Below are 21,069 nucleotides of genomic sequence, written 5' to 3' on the forward strand. Positions count from 1 at the left end.
AATAATCAGCAATGCATATTCCAAACTCCCTATTGCCTAGGTCACATTTTTCCCATCTTGTTTGCAAAAAATATAAAAACCCTTCTCAAATATTTCAGCTAAATCAAGAAACAGTGTATTTGTCATCCCTCAATATGTTGGAATATATTCAATGTGGCAAATTGAATAGTTTTGTAGGACATCCTTGATAATTGATGCTGACTTCATGGGACATTCCTTTCTTTCCTAAAGGCTTACACACCACATATCTTAAAACCTCCTCTAGAACTGGATGCAAATTGGTGTCATATTTAATGATCTATAGTTTCTGGAATTTACTTTTCCTCACTTTTTGAATCCAGAAATAAAATGTTTCCATGTTTCACTGCTGTTTCTTAGACTGGTCTAAGAGTAACAGCAATGTACTAACAGTCAAAAGACATGGTTTCAAACTATATTTATTCCCAGAAAATTCTGTAACCTTGAGCAAGCTTCTTGACTCATTCATAAAAATTAAAGACCTTGACTATGACCTCTAAGAGTACTTCATGCTTAGTTTCTTTAGTATATTTACTCTTTTGACAATACAGCACCTAGTTCTTCTGATTCCATATATAATCTCAAAGTGACAATTCTTATTCTTAATAATGGATGTGCCACTTTGAAAAGCAGTGGTGCCGGCACCCTGGGTTCTAGTCCCGGTCGAGGCGCCGGATTCTGTCCCGGTTGCTCCTCTTCCAGTCCAGCTCTCTGCTGTGGCCTGAGAAGGCAGTGGAGGATGGCCCAAGTGCTTGGGCCCTGCACCCACATGGCACATGGGAGACCAGGAGGAAGCACTTGGCTCCTGGCTTCGGATTGGTGCAGTGCACTGGCTGTAGCGGCCATTTGGGGAGTGAACCAACGGAAGGAAGACCTTTCTCTCTGTCTCTCTCTCACTCTCTAACTCTACCTGTCAAAAAAAAAAAAAAAAAGGCAGTTCAATATCAGGTTGATTTGGGTTCCTTTTGTTCCTTAAAAATATCTCATTTGAAATATAATTACATAATATAAAATTCATCCATGTATGAGGCCAGCACTGTGGCACAGTAGGTTAAGCCTCTGCCTGTGGTGCTGGTATTCCACATGGGTGCCAGTTCGAGACCCGGCTGCTCCGCTTCCAATCCAGCTCCCTCCTGGTAGCCTGGGAAAGCAGTGGAGGATGGCCCAAGTCCTTGGACCCCTGCACCTGTGTGGGAGATATGGAGGAAGCTCCTGGCTCCTGGCTGTGGATCAGCCCAGCTCTGACCATTATGGCCATTTGGGGAATGAACCAGCGGATGGAAGACCTCTCTCTCTGTCTCTCCCTCTCTCTGTAACTCTGCCACTCAAAGCAATAAATAAATCTTTTTAAAACAATTCAACCATGTGAAGTGTGTAACTCAGTGGGTTGTGGCATAGTCAGAGTTGTGTAACAATAACTACAATCTAAATTTAAAACACTTTCAACTCTTGTTCTTCAATGGACTTGAACATAGCTCACTTTGGGATCTGTTTTTACACATGCTGGAGTGACAGATTACGATTCAGGTCTCAAAAGCTTGTCAATGGATTCCATCAGTGCAGGTTGTGTTGCCTCCTTCCGAGGTACAGCTGGCACCCAGAGCAGCACTCGCTTGCTGAGTGTGAGTGAGAACATTTGAAAAATAAGCACAGCCCTTTTCACAGGTCCACTATATTTCCCTAGGGTCGCAAAATGACACAATTTTTCAGAGCCTCTAATAAAAGCTATCTTGGTAGCACAATAACTTTCCTTCATTCTGTAATCAAAAACACACTCAGGTCCTTAATTTGTGTATAATAACATTTTCAACTTACTACGTAACAGACTGGAGATTCAGAGGTGAGTGAGTCAGGCAAAGTTTAGCTGTTGTGGCACTTACACTTTAGCTGAGGATGGTGGGGAGGGCAGCCAGGAAACAATGTCAACTGCACAGTCTCACACAGAGATGAGCACTATGAAGGAGGCTAAGCAGGATGGTGTAATGTACACGTAAGACTAAGTGGTGTACGATGACAGAATGCAAAACCATTTTCATAGCCTTCGCTTCAGTCAGTCTTCACAACTTCCCTGTGACACATCAAGGGTGAATGTTATTCTACTTCCCATTTGACAGGTTAGAAACTGAGGCCCAGAAAGATTGAGTGACCCAAAGAGAGCTATACAGCTAGTGACGAGAACTAGGACTTTGTTCTGGTGGTTTGAACCCAAACCAGGATGCTCTCATTTATGTTGCTTAGAAACAGAAATGGCTGTGCAAATTACAGTGTGTTTATGTCGAGGAATATCGTGTCATCATTATGAACAATGCTTAGGGAGACTGAAATTTATTTTTTTTATTTTTATTTTTTTTTGACAGGCAGAGTGGACAGTGAGAGAGAGAGACAGAGACAAAGGTCTTCCTTTGCCATTGGTTCACCCTCCAATGGCTGCTGCAGCCGGCGCGCTGTGGCCGGCGCACTGCGCTGATTCGAAGGCAGGAGCCAGGTGCTTCTCCTGGTCTCCCATGGGGTGCAGGGCCCAAGCACTTGGGCCATCCTCCACTGCACTCCCTGGCCACAGCAGAGAGCTGGCCTGGAAGAGGGGCAACTGGGACAGAATCCGGAGCCCCGACCGGGACTAGAACCCAGTGTGCCGGCGCCGCAAGGCGGAGGATTAGCCTATTGAGCCATGGCGCTGGCCAAGACTGAAATTTATGATACAATATTGGAAGAAGATACAAAAAGGAAAATTACATGTATAAAATCTAAGAGTTGAAAAGCCTGTGTGGACAAGAATCAGAAAGTAACAGAGAGAAATGAAAATAATGTTTGTGTTAGGGATGGTTCTTTTTTTTGTTTGTTTCTTAAATTTTAATTAAAATAATAGTGTATACCTAACGTAAAATGAAGACACTAGATGAAAATTATTCTCACAATTTGATCGTAGCATTTATTGGCCAAGTGTGAATTCTATAAAGATCAACTAAGGAATAAACACACACACACCACACACATGCCAAGTCACTTCAGAAAGTTTTGTGAGGAAAATGGAATTAAAAGACAAACTGATTCTTTGAGATTTAAGCATAGCTTTTTCAGAATATGCATTTTCATATATATATATATGTTCCATATGTATGTCATATATAGTATATATACATGTATATATATATATATTTTTCACAGTGGGAGGAACAAGAAAAATTCTGGCCGTAGTGGCCATTTAGAGGGTGAACCAATGGAAGGAAGACCTTTCTCTCTCTCTCACTGTCTAACTCTGCCTGTCCAAAAAAAAAAAAAAAAAAGAAAGAAAGAAAGAAAAAGAAAGAAAATGAAGTTCATAGATAGCAAAGAGCCAATTACTTGATCCTCAAAAGACAGAAGCTTATGAAATGCCAACCTCATAATGGCAAAATCACGCCTATCAGAAGAGAGCCACTCAAGGGCCACAGTGCCTCTCGTAAAGAAAGGAACACGAGTTGGAGAACTTGTCTATACATGAGTATGCCCGGCTTGAGGAACACGAGAGGCTATTTAATCACTCTGGGTCCACAGAACAAAAGACTTTTCATCTAAAGCCTCTCAAGTGGTCTCACTGCAAAACCGCAAGTGTGATGTCTAAGAAGTCAGAGTGCGGCCAGGGCACAAAGAAAAGGTCACACACATCGGGGAATTTGAAAAGCTATGAATACAGGAGCAATTTTCAAAGTTGGACAGGATACAGGGAAACCAGCAGAGAAAACGGCTGGTACAATGGCCTCAGGTTAGTCACAAAGGGGTGCTGCTGTCACCTCTAGACTGAAGGGCCAGGAGCCTGCGAGAAGAGGACTGATGGGGATGTGGCATTTGCTGTCCCCAGGAAGGAGCTGGGGGAGTCAGTGACTGCCCTTCATACCCTCTGCCAATTTCTTCTCTTTTACCAATGTTCCCTGATGGCTGCACCCAACAGGAAACAAGAGGGCAAGGGTAGTCCTTGGTATAATCCTTGTAGGTCAGTCTTCCTAGAGAAGGAGCACTGTGCACAGTGGATGTGGAGGGCGGAGTGCAGACATCAGTACAAGGAAGCACGTAAGTTTCATCCTGGCTCCTTTGTCCTTTGCACGTGCCTTCCCATCCCTAGTAAAAACAAGGACAGACAGATTTAAGATCGCCAAGTCATTTAGGATGCAAAAAAAAATATAATGACTTAATTCTGTGGCTGCTACGGCCTGGTAAGGACACAACTCTGGAGCCAACTATTTGAATCCAAATCTGGCCTATGAAACTCACTGTGTGGTTTTGTGCCTCTGTTGTTTTGGTTTTTCCTTTATTTTTAAAAACTGATCATTTATTTTCATTTAAAAACAATGTGTTGAAAATGACTCAATATGTATTAGTACTTTTGTAAAGTTTCTGTACCTATTTCTTAGTTTTGTTATGAGATTAAAATAAGACATAAAATAATTTTAAATATTACCGAGCACTGTCATCTGCAGGTGTCTCCTTTCTCTTCCTCCATCACCTCCACCCATTCCTTCCATCTTTCATCCACTGAGCAAATCATTCTTGAGCCAGGTGCTCTCGTGGGCACTGAGGACCTACTGCCCAGTAAGTAGACAAGGTCCTGGCATTTCTGCAACTCATATCCAACTAAGGCATGTGGATAATAAGCAACCAAGTCAATGTCTAGTGCTAGCAGGTACTATGAAGAAAACAACAGGAAGCAGGGTTAGAGAGTGATGGTGGGTATTCTGGGGACAGGCGAGGCATGGTGTAGTTGGGGAAGATCTGCTGATATGGGAAATTTGAGCCGGAATGTGAATGACAAGGAGGATTCTGGTGTGGAAAGATAGTAGTGAGGAAAGGGATGGAAGAACCTCAGTCAAGGAAAGAGAAGGACAAAGGATCTAAAATAGGAGTGACCTTGATCAAAGAGGAGGGAAGGCCAGGGTGTTGTGGAGCCTGGCAGGGGATGAGATAGGACAGATAAGCAGGAGGTGCAATTATAAGGTGAGAAAGTTAAGGTATGTCAAGGTCTGAATTCATTTCTTCACCTTGCTGTGATGCTAATAAGGTAGGGAGGAGAATGTGACGGGACAGGGAAGGCATCCAGCACTAGAAATGCTATCGCTGTTGGGTAAGAGAGATCTTGATGAGGGCTGAGACAATTGAGGGAATGCTGCCCCAGAAGGAGGCACTGGGCATCGAAAAGGGAGGAATGACACCGGCAGATGTCAGCAGGAGGAGGTGAGGAGTGCTTGGACGCTGAGGAGGGAAGGCACAGGAGGTTTCTGCGGAACAGAGAAACAGGTCATCAGCACTGAGGGTAGTGGCTTACAACTTGTCCTTAGAACAGGGAGCAGATTTGATGGAGTCTCAGTCATGCCCTTGTCCTGTCTTCTTGTACACCAGGTTTGGTACAGACGTCACAGGCTCTGGGACAGAGTCTAGCTATGAATTCATTAGGTGTCTTTTAAAATGTTTTGTTTATTTATTTATTTCCATTTAATTTGAAAGGGGGAGAGAGAGAGAGAAATCTTCCACCTGCTGCTTCTCTCACCAAATGTCTACAACAGCTAGTGTCAGGGCAGGCAGAAGCCAGGAATCCAGAACTCCATCCACATCTCCTACATGGGTGCAAGGGACACAAGTATTTGATTCATCACCTGCTACCTCCCAGGGTGTACATTAGCAGGAAACTGGATGAGAAGTGTAACAGCTGGGACTTGGACCAAGCACCCCAATAACAGATGTGGGTGTCCCGAGTGGTGACTTAAGCCATTGTGCCAAACACCCAACCGGGCACAGGATTTCTTGACTTTTCTTGTACCTTCTGTTGGTCTCCAGAATGTACCAGTTACCATTCAGCAAAGGACAGATAATCACATTTTTATTCAGTCCTGAGAATATTAGTTCATGTCCCACGAGGAAAAGAGCTGTGGAATTTAAACTTGGCTTTGTCCTTTCCTTAGCTTTTTGATCTTTTACAAACCATTTCCTTAACTCATAATGTCCCCATTTGCAATAATGAAGACACATTCACAACTCCCCAGGATTGTGACAAGAACTCAATGGCATAAGTGTTAGTAAAATGGCACTGTCTTATTTGTGGTACCATCTATGCCTCAGACGCCCCGGTGCCATCCTGCATAGTAAGCTTCAGTCCTAAGCCCCTTGGCCCAGCCAGCAATATCAGCTCCACCCCCACCCTAATGGGATTCACTGCTCCTACTTCCCTGCCCACTCCCCCTGGCAAAGGTTTAACAGGAGCTATTCCTGAACACCTGCTTGCTCTCTCTCTCTCTCTCTCTCTTTCTCACTCTCTCTTATACTCTCTTCTTCTCTCGCCCTCTCCCCCAGGCCTGTCCAGCTTCCCCCATCTGACAATAAATCTTTCCTGTAACTCCAGTGTTTGGTGTGTTTTGTGGTAGCCTTACAATAATATATAAAAAGTCTTATTTCCATTCTCTCTACCTCCACCTTTCTGTGGCCATTTGGAGTCTGTCCAGAGACTTTGAAACTTCTGGGTGTCCAGTGACTGTCAGTCAAAGTAGCAGTGCCAGTAAAGGCCCAACATCCCAGGATCCAAGCAGGTTTCCCCTGGATTAAACCTAGCCAGGAAAATAAGCGACTCAGACTGATACCCTTCCTGCAAGGTCAGACATCCAAAAGCAATGTGCTTATTCTCCAAGGCAACAGCAGATGCTCACGCCGGCAGGAGAGGGTCAGGTCGTGGAAAAGAGAAAACAAGGTTAAGAGGCTCAATGTGGCCAGTAATGCTGACCTCTCAACAAGCATTTCTAAAACCCCCAGCATAGAACTGGCTCATTTTCATAAACGGCTTCAGATGCAGTTTCTCCTGTCTGCACAGCTAGGCTGAGTGACCCCAAGAACTCATAATAGGATCAAACCTGTGATCTTCATAGAGCAAAGATTCTATTCATTTAAATGGAATATTTTTAGCCTGCTGGTCTCTATCTGAATATTTGAGTGGATTCTTGCTGCACAAAATGTTTCATTCCAACTTCTGCTCAGTGGGTTGCTAAGGTAAAAGTGTTCCTGATTAATTCTGTTCATAAACATGCTGAAAAAAGAAGAGCAAAAAGGCCCTGGTGTATATCGGCATTTTGAATGCAGCGACTTCTATTCCATTTCATTATTTCCTCCCTATGGCTTTAAATTGAAGGGCTTTAAAACCAGGAGTTGCTGCTCATAAACATAATTACTTCCCCCTAGCAAAAGAGAATGCCTTCCGAAACAAAGGGTTCCAAGGCAGAGGGACTGTGAGGAGGGAGGGAGGAGAGGGAGGGAAAGTGGCAGAGGGGAAAGGGAGTAGGAGGCAGGTGCTGAGCTAAGCACCCAGAGCACTGGGTTCTATAAGCTCTTCCTCACTGCCTTGGTCCTTTTGTTATTAAAACTAGGACAGAAAATCTCCAAGATCTTTTTCAGTCCTTAAAGACATTGTTACACAACTGTGGCGATAGCACTCAGACTGTCACTCACCCAGTATCATGCATCTGTCAGAGTTCTAGAATGCCAGAAGAGGCAGCTGATTGGTGAGTTCACCACACCGGGGACCAGGTCCAACCTTTTCTCACTTACACCACTGCAATCACTGTCTACCCTCCCAGCCACTTCTCAGGACTGTTGTGAGAAGTAAACGTCAAAATAAGGCACTGAAGCAAAGCAGCTGAAGGCTGAGTCTCTGGACAGCAGAGGGAAGGCAGAGCTGGCTGTGGGCACACAGGGCTCTTCGTGGGTTTCTGAGAGTGAGGCAAACTGGCGAATGTTGCTCTGTGTGCTCGGGGGAGCAGCTGAGGCCTCCGTGAAAGGCAGCATTGCTGCCGGGAGCAAATTCTGCTCCACGTTGCTGTGCACACAGGTAATGGCCCAGAGAGGTCCTGTCAGTCTTGTAGAAGACTCAAAGTGCTTCCCACAGAACTAACATTGTTAAACTGTCCATACCATCCACAGCAATCTACAGATTCAAAGCAATCTCCACCAAAAATTCAGAGTCATTCTTCACGAAAGTAGAAAAAAAAAAATCCTAAAATTCATGTGGAACCACAAAGACCCTGAATAGCCAAAGAAATGTCTATTACAAAAAACAAAGTTGGAGGTATCACACTACCAGACTAAAATATTTCACTGTGCTCTCAAAACTTTATATATGAAATACAGGGAGTTTGTTGTCCTAATATAAATTTAAAAAAAATTGAAAATAAAATACATTGTAAAACTATAATAATCAAACAGTATGCTTGAAAGGTGCTGGCATAAAAGCAGACACACCAACCAAAAGAATAGGATAGAAAGATTGGAAATAAATCCACACACCTGTGGACAATTGATTTTAGATAAGGTGCAAGAATGCACAATGGGGAAAGGATAGTCTCATCAATAAATGGTGTTGGGAGAACTAGATATATACATGCAGAAGAATGAACTGGGCCTTTGTCTCACCTCTTATAAATGAATTGACTCAAAATGGATCAAAGACTCAAACTTAAGACCTGAAGCTATAAAACTACTAGAAGAAAATGTAGGAGAATAAGTGTATAATGGTCTGGGAGACGGTTTCTCAAATCTGACACCCAAAGTTCAGACGACAAAAGAGAAAATCAGCAAATGGGATTTCATCAAACTAAAAAGGTTCTGCATGGTCAAGGAAACAATCAACAGAATGAGGAGACAACCTAGAGCACGGGGGGGGGGGGGTGGTGGTGGTGGAATATTTGTAAATCATACATTTTAAGGAGTTGACACTCAAACTATACAAGGAATTCAGATTACACAACAGCAAGGTGATAGGGAAGATGACTGTTAGGATGCTCCCGTTCCACACTTGAGTGTTCAGATTTGATACCCAGTTCTGGTTTCTGATTCCAGCTTCCTGCTCCTGGGAACCCAGGGAGGCAGCAGCGACAGCTCACATAGCTGGGTTCCTGCTATGCATGGAGAGACCTGGATTTTGTTCCCAGCTCTAGGCCCTGACTCTTACCCAGCCTTTGCAATTGCAAGTGCCTGGGGAATGAATGAGCAAATGAAGACACTCTATCTCAACCTGTTTCTTATTTTCAAAAATATTTTTAAAGATTTTATTTATTTATTTGAAGGAGTTACAGAGAAAGAGGGAGGGAAGTTGGGAGGCAGGGAGAGAGAGGGGAAGGGAAAGAGGGAGAAGGGAGCCAGAGCAAGTGAGTGCTGGTTCACTCCCCAAATGGCTGCAATGGCCAGGGGTGGGCCAGGCTGAAGCCAGGAGCATGGAACTTCATCTGGATTTCCCAAGTGGGGAGCAGGGGTTCAATTACTTAGGCTATCTTCCCTTGCTTTCCTGGGTGCCTTAGCAGGGAGCTGGATCGGAAGTCAAACATCCAGGCTTCAAACACACACTCATATGGGATGCCAGCATTTCAGGCAGCAGTTTAATCAGCTGTGCTACAATGCTAGCCCCTCAAATAATTTTTAAAAGATTTATTTATTTGAAAGTCAGAGTTATACAGAGAGAGAAGGAGAGCAGAGAAAGAGAGAGAGAATTCTTCCATCCCCTGGTTCATTTCCCAGTTGGCTACAACAGCCAGAGCTATACCGATCTGAAGTGAGGAGCCAGGAGCTTCTTCCAGGTCTCCCACATGGTGCCAGGTCCCAAGCACTTGGGCCATCTTCTACTGCTTTCCAAGGCCTCAGCAGAGAGCTGGATTGGAAGTGGAACAGCCAGGACTCAAACCGGCACCCATAAGGGATGCTGGCAATGCAGGCAGCAGCTTTACCCACTACGCCACAGCACTGGCCCCATCAAACAAATAATTTTTTAAGAATAAAAATAAATAACAAGAAGACCAATAATGGATGACTTGGATATAGGGAGAAAATTTTGGTGGTGGGCAAGGAAGATCTTTGTAACAGGGAAGACTATATGCACAGAAGTGGTGGAACTGGACCAAAATTCAGGGGAAAATGGCAGGAAGTTTAAAAGCCTTGAGGCAAGGCTGGTCAGTACAAACACTTATTTCATATTAATTTTTCCAAAATTAATAAACATGGTGTTACCAAACAATAACAAAAATGGACAAAGGACCAGAACATTGTTTCTCAACAGTAGACCAATGGCCAACAGGTACGTGAAAAAAAATATTTAACATCTATAATCCTCAGACAAATGCAAATAAAACCCCAACAAAATATTACTTCAGGCCTGTGAGGTTGATTATTACAAAAATGATGAAAGATAACATGCATTCATGAGGATGGAGAGAAAAGGGAGCCCTCCTATTCTGTCAGTGAGATCGTGAATTAGTATAGCCATTCTGGAAAACAGGAGGGAGGATCTTCAAAAACTAAAAACAGAATTACCATAGAATCCAGTAATCTCATTTCTGAGTATATATTCTAAGGAACTGAAACCAGTATATCAAAGAGACACATACACTTCCAGGTTCATTATACTATTATTCACAGTAGCCAAGATACAGAAAAATTGAAGTGTCTATCAGATGAAAAGAATTTTGGGGGGCCAGTGCTGTGTCATAGAAGGTTAAGCTTCTGCCTGCAGTGCCAGCATCCCATAAAAGTGCTGCTTCATGTCCCAGGTGCACAGCTTCCAACCCCAGGCTAACATGCCTGGGAAAGCAGTGGAGAATGGCCCAAGTCCTTGAGCCCCTGCACCCATGTGGGAGACTTGGCAGAAGTTCCTGGCTTCAGCCTGGCCCAGCCCCAGCCACCCTGGCCATTTGGGGAGTGAACCAGTGGATGAAATCTCTCTCTCTCCCTCTTCTGTCTGTCTCTCCTTCTCTCTGCATCTCTGTCTTTCAAACAAATCAGCAAAATCTTTAAAAAATGTGGGGTACATACTCAATGGAATACTAGTCAGTCTTTAGAAAGCAGAAAATTCTGTTATTTGCAACAAGGATGAGCCTTGAAGACATCATGCTTCATGAAATAAGCCAGGCACACAAATACCAAATGATCTTACATGTAGTGTCTAAAAGTGCCAAACTTCTAGAAGTAGAGAGTAGAAGGGTAGTTACTTGAGGCAGGGCTGTGAGAAGTGATGGGGAAAAGGGAGATGTTAGTCAAAAGGTACAAAATTCAGTTAGTAGGAGGAAGTGGTCCTGGTAAACTTTCACATGGCATGGGGACTATAATTACCAATAACACTGCATATTTCAAATCACCTAAAGAATAGATTTTAATGTTCTTATCACAATGAAATAATTACTTAAAGTGATAGAAGTATTAGCTTGGTTTAATAATCCCACAATGTATACATGTATTCAAACAATATCGTATCCTATAAATATATACAATTATGGTTTCTCAATTAAAAATAAAGTGAAATGTTGAAAATAAGGCAAGTAGTCCTATTCTCTTCGGTCTAGAGCACTAAGCCTAGACTGACTGAGAGCATTCTTCAGGGGCGAGGTAAGGGAACCTTTCTAGAGGCAGGGAGGCACAGCTATGGGAAATTTCAGCACTGAGGCCTCATTCTTCTCCTTCTCCCCTCCCGGCCCCAGGGAAATCCTCTTACTCTGCTCTTTCTGGAGGTCAGGGTATTTTCATTGCAGGACGGGATGAGTCCTTGGTCCTCGTTCATCACCCCCTCTCTCCCACTGTTGACTGCTTCTATGAGTCATAGTCCTGCCTGTCATCGGGGTGAAGAATGAGTGCAATAATAAAAAAATGAGGTGTTGTCCATTCTCTATTCTTTGTCCATAATCACTGTTATTGTCGTAGACATTATTGGTTTCCTACACAGTCTGCATTTTCTATTTCTTTGCTGACCGACTCCTGATTCCATTTTGATACTCACACTCCTCTGCTTAGCCCAGGGAAGATGGTCCTATTCCTAGCTCAAGAATAATTCCTGATTAGTGAAAGCTGCTCACAATAATTCCATCCTTCCTACCTGCGGTTGGCATGTACCCAGTCTTGGCCAATAAGAGATGCAGTAAGTGGCAGCTCTGGGAAAAGTCCTCCATGTTCTTAAAAAAGAGAGCTTCAAGAAGCAATTATTCTTATCTTCGGCTGGACTTTGTAATGACTGATGTGCTTTCTATAACTGCAGCAGCCATTTATGGGCCTAAGGACAAAGCTGATCTGCTAAGGATGGCGGGGCGGAAACTCAAAAGAGATTTTGGTCCTTAGGGATATAATGAAGCCACTGCTATAGCCAACTCTGTGGCTACTGTACCTCTGCGAGTTTTTATCCATCTTCAGGGCTAGGAAAATGCAGGTTCCCTTTCATTTGCAGCTCAAAGAACTAGAGTCAGCCATTATCACCAAGAGAGGTTTTGCAACATGGAAATGGGAGGATATGGGATCAGTTACCTGACTTGGTTGGGTGCAGGCAGTGTTCTAGGTGTATTAGGTGGTAGGACTTGAGTGGATCAGGACAGAGTGGCAAATAAACTAATTAAATTATGAGCTGCGGTTACCAGAAATTGAATGCTCATCGAAACAAGGTTTTGTGAGACTAAGTTGCAGTTACCATATAATTTCATAGAAGGTTGGGAAACATCATTTTCTATAGGTGACAGACAACTTGAAGAGGGAGAATATCCCTATTCAAATTAGCTTAAATTTCTAAATCAGGCACAGGTTGAAAATCAGGAATTGCCTCAATCTCATTATTGAATCTAAGGTTGAAAGACAGAACCCAGACAACAAGTTAGATTCTGCAGATTGATAACTTATAAAATCATGGACATCAATGGCTTACTAGGTCTCATATGTGCAAATGAATGCAGGCATCAGAAAGGATATTCTGGGAAAATGGAGACCTATGAGCAGGTGTTAGTGTGAGATCTCCAGTGAAACAGAACTTACAAGATAGATAGATAGATAGACAGACAGACAGACAGAAAGGTAACTGTAAGGAACTGACTTGCACACTTCTGCAAGCTGTGAAATCACACTCTCTACAGTCTGCAAGGTAGAGACCTAGGAAGAGTCAGTGATAGAATTTCAGTCTAATTTAGGAGGCAGGAGAAAATCGATGTCCCATCTTTTAAAAAAAATTATTTAAAAGTCAGAGTTACAGAAAGGGGGGGGGGAGACGAGAGAGAGAGGAGAGAGACAGAGATGAGGGGAGGGGAGGAGAGGAGAGGAGAGGAGAGGAGAGGAGAGGAGAGGAGAGGAGAGAGAGGAGAGGAGAGGAGAGGAGAGGAGGAGGAAAGAGATGGCTAGGGCTGGGCCAGGCTGAAGCCAGAATCCAAGTGCTTCATACGAGTCTCCCACCTTGGTAGCAAGGGCCCAAACACTTGGACCACCCTCCGCTGCTTTTCCTAGGCCATTAGTAGGGAGGTGGACTGGAAGTGAGCAGCCAAGATACAAACTGTTTGCCTATATGTGATTCTGGCATCACAGGTGCAGCACTACCTGCTATACCAGAATGCTGGCCCTTGACTGTCTTGAAGACAGTTAGAGAGCAAATTTACCCTAACCTAGCCTTTTTGTTCTATTCAGGACTTTAGCAGAAGGGATGAGATCCCCACACTGGGGAGGGCAATCATCTTTACTCAGTCAAGCAATTCAAATGCTACTTTCATCCAGAAATACCCTCAAAGATAAACCTAGAACAAATGTCTCATCTAATATATAGCATAGTCAATCTGACATATAAAATTCACCATCAAAGATGGTTAGAGGGTGAACATTTACCTAGTGGCTAAGATACCAGTTAAGATACCCACATCCCATAACAGAGTATCTGGGTTCAATACTCAGCTCCAGCTCTTGTCACCAGCTTCCTAAAGCAGACTCTGGGAGGCAGCTGTGATGGCTCAAGTAACTCTATTCCTGCCGACCAAGTGGGAGATCTAGTTTGAGTTCTCAGCTCCTGGTTTCTACCCAGGTGTCTGGGGAGAGAATCAGAAGATGACAACTTGCTCTCTTTCTATCTTTAAAATATATACATACATAACATTTTCTTATAAAAATGCTTTAGAGTTCTCTAAACCCTCAATTTCCACTAACCCTTTTCTGCTCTGAAATTAGCCCTCTCTCCCTGTTTTATGGAGCTGTTTCTCCCCTACTAGACTTTCCAGCAACCCAACAAGGGGCCAATTCTCTTTTGTAATTGCACCAATGTCTTCCTCTCTTCACAGTTCTATATCTAAAGTCATTTCCCAGAATGTATCAGTGGACCAATTACAAGTTAAACTCAGGTAGAGATTAGGTCCATACTACACAGAATTTTAAAGATTTACTAATTATTTTAGCAAAACCTGATTATTTTAGTGAGGGGCGGTGAATTCTGAGCCATACATGTTCAAAGAAAGAGGAACAAATGTGCATCTACCAACCAGAGATTCTGAACCCAATATTTTGGTCCAATAGATTCTACCAGTGTACTTGGTTACATAAAGCCTAGATAAAACAATGGACCATCCTAAATGAAAATAAGTTACCTTGGGGAAGGGATTTGGCATAGCAGTTAAGCCATCACCTGAGATTCCTGCGTGTCATATTGGAGTGCCTTGGTTTGAATCCCAGTTCTGCTCTCCATTCAAGATTCCTACTGATGCACACAACTCAAGTACCTGGGCCCCTGCCACTCATGCAGGGGACATGGATTGAGTTCCTGGCTCCTGACTTTGGCCTGGACCAGCCCTGACTGTTGCAGGAAGTGAACCAACAGATGGAAAATTTCTCTCCCCTTGCTTTCCTTCCCCTCCTTCTTTCCCTTTCAAATAAATACAATACATTGTTTAAAACATTTTAAATAGAAAGTAAGTCTACAGAAAGCCCTTGATAAAATGGTTGAAGAATTCAATGACTTAGGAAGATAGCAATAGAACAGATTTATCCTCAGGCTCACACAGCCACACCTGAACTATGTGTCCCCTGAGAGCCCCCAGAGGGCACTGATTCATCATGCCCTTAAAATGCATGGGTTAGGGCGAAACTTGCCCCTCCTAAACCCAGTGTAGTGACTATTCTCTGTAGGCCAGGAATTCTGGATTCTATTTTGGTGTGATAATCAAAGTGAAGTTATATACCAAGACTTAAACAAGTAGATAGATAGCATACAGCTTAGAGAGATGAGAGTTTTAATATAGTCACTGTGGGGTTTGAAGGGTCACAGTCCAAGAACAGGTGGCTCCATTAGTCTAGTATCTGATGAGGGTAGTGATAGGCTCTGCCAAACTGATAAAACCAGTTCCCTCTAGAGAACCAACTTCTGAGGGCATACCATCAATGACCAATTAGGCCTGCCTCCTAAATATAGTAATTGGGTCAAGTCTCCACCTTTACTGCATTAACCATGAACATCATTTTTTAACCCAAACGTTCCAACCACATGGGCTTTTCAGGGACACCCAGACTATAATCCAAACTTGTCACTCTGATGGAGTCACAAGCTGAAAGGAATCTGTGTCCTTAAAGCGCTCTTTGGATAAGAACCATTCACTAACCAGGAGTATTTTAAGAGTTTTAGCAATAAAATTTCATTGTGGTAAAACTAAGATTTTGCATTTTATCTGTTATAACAGCTAGTATTACCTAGTGAATATAGCTATTTAAATAAAATGGAGAGAAAATGATTCTTCTTTTTATTTTAAAGATTTATTTACTGATTTGAAAGGTGAAGTTAGACAGCAAGAGAGCGAGACAGAGAGAGAGAGTGAGTGAGTGAGAGAGATATCTTCCATCCACTGGTTCACTTCCCATTTGGCTGCAACAGCTGGAACTGGGCCCATCTGAAGCCAGGAGCCAGGAGCTCTTCCAGACATTCTACACGGTACAGGGGCTCAAGTACTTGGGCCATCTTCCACTGCTTTACCAGGCTCACTAGCAGGGAGCTAGATTGGAAGAGGAGCAGCTGGGGCTGGAACTGGCACCTATATGGAATGCCATCACCACAGGCACCGGCTTTACACGTGCCACAGTGTCATCCCTGAAAACTGTGATTCTGAAGGACATTCCAGGGGTCAGGCATTTTCTATTGATATCAAGGTCTAGGGAGCAGCTGTGTATCTTAAGTGGAGGGTAAATGAATGTAAACAGAAAGAAGAGATCAAGAATCTGGGGCTTTACCCACTGTGCCGGCATCCCATATGGGCGCTGGTTCAAGTCCCAGCTGCTCTACTTCTGATCCAGCTCTCTGCTGTGGCCTGGGAAAGAAGTGGAGGATGGCCCAAGTCCTTGGGCCCCTGAACTCACGTGAGAGAACTGGAGAAAACTCCTGGCCCCTGGCTTTGGATCAGCTCAGCTCTGGACGTTGCAGCCATTTGGGGAATGAACCAGCAGAATGGAAGACCCCTCTCTCTCTGTCTCTACTTCTCTCTGTAATGCTTTCAAAATAAAATAAAATAATTCTTTAAAAAAAAATCTGGAGATTCGGGTGCTAGATGTCAATACAGATATTAATGTCATCCAAGGTATTGACAGAGCTATAGAGAACAGAGTATGAATCAGAATCATCTGATATTTTCTAGCATTTCTTGGGTGCTAATTATGTGCCATATACTATGCCAAACATTCTTTGTATATTAGCTCCATTGATCTTTGCAATTACCAAATGGAATAGGTTGTTACCTTTATTCATAAGCCCAGAGAAGTGACATGGTTTCCTAGCATAACTAGAACTCAAATCTGTCTCATTATAAAAGTTATTTGAACAATATGGATTTAAGTTAAAAAAAATGCATCTGTGTCATAAACCAGGTTGTTCCCAAAGGTAAGAGCAAAAATTTCTGGGTGAAATAACAATTCATGAATCCTAAACACTGTGCATCAATTACCTTTCCTACACTGCAACTACACTGGAGCAGACCCATGGCTTAGGCCATGGAGATTGCTGATAGTTGTTTATGTGGTATGCAAAGTTCTTACAAAAGTATTATACTAAAGACTCCTTATTCAATTTACGTAAATAGCCACATCATCTAGTCCTTTGAACCTCACAACACTGAGGGGTAAGCAGAGTCAAAGAGATGGAATGACTCACACCAAGCCTAGACCAAGAAAGGCAGCTCTGTACTTTTCCATATGAGTTAGATCAGGGGCTTACATTTTTTAGAGTTATATAAGTTTTTCTTAAAAGTATATTCAGAAAGCTATTATATGTAATGGATAAAAGCACTTTCATCTTACATGTTATTTATGTGTGTGCCCATAATAATTCATAATAGTAAATACTATTCTTGGATGAGCAAAGTTAGAGGGATGCCCTTTTAATCGTCACTTCCTCTTTCAAAAGCCCTAGTGACCCCACCTAAACCCCCCCCCCCCCCCCCCCACTTCCCGGAACTCTCTAGAGAAGAGTTTGGCAACATGTATGGTTTTTAGTTTTGTAGGAACCAACACAATGAAGGCATCATACCTGCTCACAATAGTACAACCAATCCATTGATCAAGAGAAGCACAATGAAGACTATTCTGACTATTTTGAATGCTAGTCCTCTCTAAACATGTTTTTGCCAGAAAAATAAATGTATAACTATATATGGATGTGTATATGGAACCATTTATTTCTCAAAAGCATTCCAAATTTGTTTCCATAGAAACTATTTGCATTATAAGATTAAGTATAATTGTTATCAATAACTCCTTAAACAAAATTACTCAAATATCTATCAAATCTAGAATGGATAAGTAAAATAGGGTACTTTGTCATGTGGGAATAGTATATGGCAATGAAAATGAACAAACTGGCCGGCGCTGCAGCTTACTAGGCTAATCCTCCGCCTTGCGGCGCCGGCACACCGGGTTCTAGTCCCGGTCGGGGCTCCGGATTCTGTCCCAGTTGCCCCTCTTCCAGGCCAGCTCTCTGCTGTGGCCAGGGAGTGCAGTGGAGGATGGCCCAAGTGCTTGGGCCCTGCACCCCATGGGAGACCAGGATAAGTACCTGGCTCCTACCATCGGATCAGCGCGGTGCGCCGGCCGCAGCGCACTGGCTGCGGCGGCCATTGGAGGGTGGACCAGCGGCAAAGGAAGACCTTTCTCTCTGTCTCTCTCTCTCACTGTCCACTCTGCCTGTCAAAAAAAATAAAATAAAATAAAAAAATAAAAAAAAGAAAATGAACAGACTACAGCTACATTTAAGGAATAATGAATGATAAAACATTGGACAAAATAAATAGACACAAGAAATACATATGGTTGCATGCCACATAATGATGTTTTGTTCAACAATGGACTGCATATTTGGTGTGGTACCATTAGATTATAATGGAGCTGAAAAGTTCCCATTGCCCAGTACTTTTACTTTTTTATGTTGATATGGTTTTACATATACAAAAACTTACCATTGTGTTATTATTGCCTACAGTATTCAGTGCAGTAAAGGGCTGTACAGGTTTGTAGACTGGGAGCAATAAGCTATACCATATTGGCTAGGTGTGCAGTAGGCTATACCATCTAGGCTTGTAATGTTCCTACAATAATAAAATCACCTAATGACACATTTCTCAGAATATAGTCTCATAAGCATGTCATGACTTTATTGCCATCATGTAGGATGGATAGACAGAATTTAAAAACTATATTGTTGAGCAACACAGAATTATAAGCCTTTAAAGGAACACAAGAAAGTGATTACAATAACAGTTAAGATAACAGTTACTTTCAGTGGCTGGGGAGAAGGTGGAGAAGAGTGAAGAGAAGGGTGCCATACTTTGGAGGGGCTTCACAAGGCTGCTCATTCGCCAAACTGGAATATTCTATGTAATTTTTGATAAATTAAGTTTCCAATTAATTTTTTGAGTGGCAAACACATATACTACTATTCCAAGGGAGAAAAATATTTGATTGCTTTCCCTATAGAAGATACTGTATACTGTAATGAACATCAATACTCAACAATATTAACTTCATACTAAACAAAGCATGCTCTTTCCTTAGGACCATGTTTGCAAAGGGCCTGCTGGCACCACACCCAAGCATACTCTTGTCTTAGTTTAAGGTTAGATTTCACAGAACCTGGAGGAAAGAGCTGGCCAGATTAATTCTCCATAGAAATTATCTCTCTTTCCTGAGTTTTCAAAGGTTTCTTGACAGTGACGTCAAGATTGGATCTCCTGACGCATTCCTGGGGTGGGCCTGTTCTCTGAGGACTCTTCTCTGCAAACTGAGGCATCACAAAAAAATGTGCGTCTGAATGGAAAGCCATTTCCAGGTTTGATTGAAGAGCGCTGAGAAAACACCTACAAACAGAGCCAAACTTTTACTCAGAAGGTAATTTTGAGTTTGTTACAATTCATAGACAAATGGAAAGTTGAGACTCCACAATTCAATTCTTTGCCATAAAACTTGGCTGTGATCATCTGAGCCAAACACTCATAGATGAGAAACACTCTGAGAAAAACACTCATAGATGGTCTGCACTTGGGAAATGCAGCTTTCCAAGATGCTCCTCAAGATAAAATAGACATGGAATGCCCACCTACGTACTCCCATGCTATATATAGCTCTGGTTATTAACTCTAGGAAGTACCTCCCTAAAATGATTTTGTTTTAGAATAACTGACCTTAAACCTCTGTTAATGGTGATAATGAAACGTTAGGGTCAGTTATCTTTGAAAACCACTGGTACTTCATGACAACACATCCATGTTATCCATGTTTAAGAGAATCCTTAAACCTCTCATTCTTGTTTCAGATATGTAGGCATCCAATTCATCAAAAAGAATATCAAGTTATTAATGAATACATTAAAAGAAGAGGAAACTAGATCATATATTTCTTTTATCCCACTATCTGATCTATTATCTGAATTTTACTGCCATTTATCAGCCTCCCAGGTATGACTTCATTATGCTTCTCCTTAGCTAATACTGTATTGTGTAGACATAATTGAGCCCCAGCTACAGAAGCAAAGACCCTTGAAATGATTCACCACACAGAATACATGCTGCACAGTATATCAGACTTTCACAGTGCTATTCATGCCTAAAGTCATCTTCCTAAAGAGCACTACTCTAGGCCTACGATTCTAAGATGTCTGCTTCATCTAAGTCAATCAGGGAGTTGGTCCTTAATCCCTTGATGCTTCTACTTCTAAATTATATTTTCTCATTTGTCTATCCCACTGTTTTATACAGAGTTAATTTTACATGTACCAAACACTGGGAAAGATCAGGAAGCTTAGACCAGGCAAAAACCCTCCTAATTCCAGTTTTAATCCACACTATTTTCCTGCCTTCTGATTTCACAGTAGTTTCTGCGTCTCATTTACCTGCATGAAGTCTGAGGCATCTACATGATTCCCACTTCTTATCAGGGCTAATAGATACAATTCTCTGCCCTACCAATCTGGGGCCTCCCATTTCACTAACAGTTGCGCTTTAGCACCTCATCTATGCTCCGGCTGTCCCATGGGTCCTGTGATTACCCAGAGCAGCCAGGCCACTTCCAGCTCACCCCATCAGGGGACTCTACTCACACCCTGCATCTGTGGTAGCTCTGATCACTATGTTGTAAATATTTATTCTTTGCAGCTTTTGTAGATCATAAGCTTCCAGGAACAAGAATTATCATACTCATCTTTGTATCTCCTAGCCCATCTATGACAGAGTATCAAACCCATTTTGTAAATTGTTGTAGGAAAGAGGGCATAAAGAGGTTTGTTTACAGTATGCTTATACTTTTATAGTGTACTTATCTGATTAGTTGGCAGAAAAGGTCATCCAGGTTTCTATTTCATTCATTTATTAAGTTCTTATATGTAAAGCACTCTAAGTACAAAACAGGAAAATGAAAATGCATTAATTTGTCTGTCTTTCACTCATTTGCTATTGGCTGCAGTTCCAATTAGGCTCAGAAGAAAAAGGAATGGAAGAGTCCTGTGTATGGGTGTGCGCAGGATGGATGGGTCTGTGTTCTCCTGGTCTGCTCTTCCTCCTTGAGGTCCCCCCATTGTTCCACTTCCAGTCTCCAACTCCAGCCACAACTAACTTCTCTTCAAGCAGATAAGCCTCAAACTTTGGATGGGAGACTGGAAAAGATGATTTGTTTAATAAATATTTACTTAATTATTTGAAACTCAGAGTTACAGTGGCAGAGGCAGGGACAGAGAAAGGTTTTCCATCTGCTGGTTCACTTCCCAGATGGCCTCAAAGCCAGGCGCTTCATCCAGTTCTCTTGGGTGCA

General features: G+C 42.5%; 1 long non-coding RNA gene across 1 annotated transcript in view; it reads right to left on the reverse strand.

Annotated features, from left to right (window-relative positions):
• Positions 1-18,444: 18,444 nt before the first annotated feature.
• LOC138850591 (uncharacterized) overlaps positions 18,445-21,069 on the reverse strand; it is a 240,691-nt gene continuing 238,066 nt past the window's right edge. The window contains exon 5 of the long non-coding RNA XR_011390550.1: positions 18,445-19,124. This is a non-coding gene — a long non-coding RNA (uncharacterized lncRNA). The remainder of the gene's footprint in view (positions 19,125-21,069) is intronic.

Source organism: Oryctolagus cuniculus, chromosome 1 (assembly GCF_964237555.1).
Source record: "Oryctolagus cuniculus chromosome 1, mOryCun1.1, whole genome shotgun sequence".
Lineage (NCBI taxonomy): Eukaryota > Metazoa > Chordata > Mammalia > Lagomorpha > Leporidae > Oryctolagus > Oryctolagus cuniculus.